Raw genomic sequence first — 5,041 nt, 5'->3', positions numbered from 1 at the left:
CAATGGCTCTAACCATCGGGGGCAACGGGGGGTTCAGTGTCTTGCCCGAGGACACTTTGACACGGGGACTGGAGGCACCAAGATTCGAACCTTCTGGTTGGGAGACGACTGCTCTACCCACCGCACCACTATCGCCTCCCCAGAATGTATCCCAAAGGTAAAATGAAAAGCAGCACTCACACCCGGGACACAATCTGTTTGAACTCCTCCCCTCTGGACGGCATTATAGGCCATTGTGCACCAAGACAACCAGGCACAAGGACAGTTTTTTCCCTGAGCCATCACTCTGATTAACACTTAACCCACGACAGTATGATTGAACAATAACCCTCAGTGCAATACCGGTAAATATACATTGTACAAATTATACAGATTCGTACAAGTCTCTATTTTTAAGTACTCCATTTTTATTCTATTTTTATCTCATCTCGCAATGAACATTCCTTTGTCTGACGGCATTGTTTACTGCCTGTTTATTGCTTGTTTATACTGTTTATTTTGTTATACTACACAGCCTTATGTTGGTATATTGTTTACTTGCCCCTTGCAGTTGCCTTGCGTGGGGATACAGTATGTACCTTAAGAGTGCTGCTCAGTTGTCAGAGGTACACATAAAGCCATAATTAATCTTTAACTTGCTGTTTAGTGGTGCTACAAGTAATATGTCTGTAAAAATGTTCTGCCTCCTCACAAGTTTGTCTGTATTTTCTTCATAAAGGCTGTGCTTGTGTTGGGGTAAGAGACCTGTAAAAAACCACTGTGCAATACCTGCCCAGCACCAAATAGAAAATATACACAGTAGATAGGCAGTGAACATTGCCCAGCTCGGAGGCCATGGCAAATTAGGGGAAAGCATGTGTGGGGGATTAACTAGAAGAAAGAAATTTCATTAAACAGATATGAATTGTGTATAACAAATACAACAAAAGTACTGATAGTAACAAATGGGACTGACACGGAAACATACTGCCATGCTAATTAGGATACTGGCACACAAATTTCATGTGTTCAGATAATTTTAAAGCCTCATGTACCCCACTCTAACACAGCCCACTTGTGATGCAGTTATAGTAAAACATAAATAAAAATGCTTCAAGTGGCGTAAAATGATGCATTCAAAATCTTGCTTTAGCTACCAAGATGGACAACGGGAAGTAATATGTATAATCTTCCTACCTTTCATGCTGTGTTGGGGAATTGTGTGGATAAATTTATGTTGGTTAAATGACTGAAAAAGCAGCCTATGCAAAGTGACATGAGGTATTCACTGGAACAAATGTTTATGTGTTTTAGTCACAGGGAACTGCAGTGATTTAGTGCTGATATGGGCTTATTATGTCTAAAATAACTTATATACAATACAGTGCAATATGCAGTAAGTCAAAATCTCTAGCATAACACAAGGGGGTAACCAAAGGAGAGAAATGCAGCAAGGCCCTGGAGACGGTGGCCAACTTCCTTCAACTCCAACCAAAAAGGAACCTGCAACACACAATACAGCAACAGCACAACAAGCATAAGCCCTGGCAGAGGCCTGTTCTAGCTCCATAGCTGATGAACAGGCATTATAATAATGTCAATCTTGTCACTGCGGAAGTTTGCTTCCCAAAATGCCGATCCTTAAAGAGAAAAATAGATACAAGGCATTTGTTTACCAACCTTAATAAATATATTATCATGTCCATGATTATGACATGTTTGTCTTGATGTTAATGTTGTTTTGTTTTTCATTTTAAATCAATTGGCCTAAATATTTTCCACTGTCACCAGTACTGGAAGAAAAGGTCACTTTTGACATCATTGTTTTAACGCAGTACTTTTCTGTCAGAGAAGTGCTTGTTTTTTGTTACAGCATAACTCAGCCACGACACCCTCCTCCTCCTCCGCTGAGCTGTTTGTCATTGTTATATGTGAAATCATAACCGCTGCCACTTACCAGCTAAAACAGCACCTACACATTCATTTGACTCCAGCAGAAACGTGCTCTGTGCTATTCAGCATTTGATATGATTGTGTTGTTTTTAACAGCAATTTGTGTTCAATGAGTCATTTAGATTTTGTTTATTTTATAGTATCATACTTTGCAACAAACACTGAAGGGACTTCATGGCTATTCACTGTCGACTTATCATATTAGATTTACTTGTTTCATTCACCCAGTTTATTAATGCTGTAATGTAAGACAAGGGTGGCATGGTTTTGGCTTGGTCTGAAGTGGTTTGGTTTTATTCTGTCATAAGCAAACTTACACATAACACATCTTTACAAATATTCACAAAACATAAGTGGAGTTTATTACCAGGAAATACGTCATGTACTGCCGACCTGTAATGTTTACATTCTCAATTTGCACATGCATAATTGCACATTGACTGTTGACTGCTGCACATGCTGCTCCCATGCAGCATACATTCTCTTATTATATTCTTATGTATTTTTTATTATATTGTTGCATCTGCTGCTTAAAGTGCCTTAGATTTTGTGTTACTTATTTATCTACTTTATATTTCATTTGTTTTTGTGGCATTCATGTGGACGGCAAAGTAAGAATTTCATTGTACAGGGAAACACATTTCCTAACTGTGCATATGACAAATAAACACTTTGACCTTTGACCTAAAGCAAGAAAGCCACAATAGTCAAAATAAAATACACTCATTGCACTTTGAATGCAACACATGAATTTAGTTAAAATTCAAATTAAAAAATGTAATGTATATACAACCTATGAAATAAAATAACGTACTGTATCTGAACTCCAGATTATGCGCCCGGCAAGATTAAAAACAAAAGTCCTGGTCCAAGTCCATCTGCGAGCACACACAATGTCTCTTAGTCCATTTTCTCAACTAAAAGTCTCTTCACAAACTCATACCGAGCTCAGTTAATTTCGCTGTTAGCTTACATTAACAGCATACAACAGAATTAGCCAGGAACATTAGCATCACTTAGCAAGTCATATTGCAACACCATCACAGCGAATGCTAACAAGCTATTAGCGATGTTGTACACCTCTGTATTACACTTTCTGAGACAGATAAACATGCCTGTTGCCTGTCTGCTCTCTGATGCAGATCGTGGTCCACGTGCCAGCTGCTTTAGCCAATCAGAGAGAAGCGAAGCCGAGCACAGCGGGGCGTGGATAGACAAGTCGTTGTGGAGTTCGGTAGACCCACTTTGGTTACGTTTTTTAAATCCCTTCAAAGCTGTGCCTATTTACTGTGGCGAGTTGCGTCCTTTCTTGACGGTTGGACGGATTTGAAGCTGAAAACAAGTAGCTGAAAATGCATTTTCTTGGCATTTTTGTGCTGATGCTGTGCCGACTATCACGGAGTTTTCCTGTTCCTGTGGGTAAGAAGCGAAAACTGTTAACTCAAATAACTGCGGGGTGTTATTTTTTTATTGTAGCCGGCATTAGTTGCTGTTTTACTCTACACTCCAGTCATTCAGTTTGTTATGACAGACAACTTTTAACTTACTATACATAGTCTATGCAGCAATTTACCCTATTTGTGAAACTTGGGGTTGAAATTTGTTGACACTGTCAGGGTGGTGCTGGTTCCACCCAATGGTAATTTATGATATGTGTGGTTGTATTAGACTTAATTATATTGAAACTAGTATATTATCCACCACTGTGTACATACAGTGGGGAACAGATGTTTGGAAACACCCCCTAGCATAAAGTACATTGACTGCTACTTTTTAAATTAAAAATTCACATAATACTAGAGCTTGCAACATATAGTGTGATTGTAACAATTACCAAACATTTAAAGGTGCTGCACTCGCACCTGGCACAGTGTAAACAACCTTTTAAAAAAAGCATTGGTCATTCAACACAGTGAAATGGATCATTCATGACAATCTGCTTTCACTTTTTGTTTTCTAAAGTAAAAGTTTAGTTTAGGGCTGCTTTTAAATTAGTCGTTTAACATTGTAACAGTACTACTTGTATTTTCATTTAAGGATTTGAATATTTCCAGCACAAGTTACATTTGAGCTTGTTTTGCGTCTTCTTTTGTTCTACATGATAACATTCTTTCAGGTACTTAGAGCCTACTGTGATGTTTGGAGTATTTCTTCTTTGAAATTGTAATTAATGTATTTTGGTGTTCTCCCATCAGATACCATCATAGTTAAGGTCCAGCAGTGGGGAGTGATGGGAGCTCAGCGGGTCATGGAGCAGGTTTTTCTCAATGGAGTCCCTCTCACTAGCACAAGCCAGGAAGTCAGCAGCATTATCCAGAGGATTTCAGCTGGTTCACCCATCCCAGCTCTTATCAGTGACAACAAGACTTCAGTACTGAGTAAGAAAATCATTATGTACTATAAATGAATGTAATGCCTTAAACTCGGATCTCATCTGATGGTGAGTCGAGTGTTGTTTTCTTCCTAGGAAATCACACTGTGCTTTGGTCCTGTGAATGCATATTGGAGGGGTCTCAGTTGCACTGGAGGGACCGTGTTTTCTATGATGGGAAGGTCAATCTCACTCTAAACCAAACTGATATGTGGACAGCCCATGTATTACATGCACAGACCCTCAAACTGTTGTGGTACCAGGATGTACAGCGCACAAGGACAGAGAGAATCCGCCTTCAGGAGGGATGCATCAAGCTAATGAGAGAATTCAGTCTTTCAGAAGAACACTCGGGTAACTTTTTTTTTTCGGGGGGGGGGGGGACAAAATTTTTTTTTTTTAATACAATTAATTACAATATTAGATAACACCTTTATAGGTGCACAGAATAGTCATCTGTTTGTTTTGCCTAAAGTTGAAAAGCAGAAGAAAGGGCTTGAATGCCACTGCAGGCTGTTGATTGGTGAGACAGCTGGTGGCATTTGAATGCAGGTCATATGACACAATGAGTGCTAAAAATGAAGGGTTACACTGAACATTGATTTGTCCACCTCCACCTAAACTACCCGTGTTTTGCAGTGACAAGTTTTGTAGACAAGCAGTCAGGTTACAAATCTGGAATGTTTTTCTAGTTCCAGGGATCTCTTTGCCTCAGTTTCTGATCCCGGTCTTGGCATT

Source organism: Monopterus albus, unplaced genomic scaffold, assembly GCF_001952655.1.
Source record: "Monopterus albus unplaced genomic scaffold, M_albus_1.0 scaffold28.1, whole genome shotgun sequence".
NCBI classification, from domain to species: Eukaryota; Metazoa; Chordata; class Actinopteri; order Synbranchiformes; family Synbranchidae; genus Monopterus; species Monopterus albus.
This window is presented reverse-complemented; position numbering follows the sequence as displayed.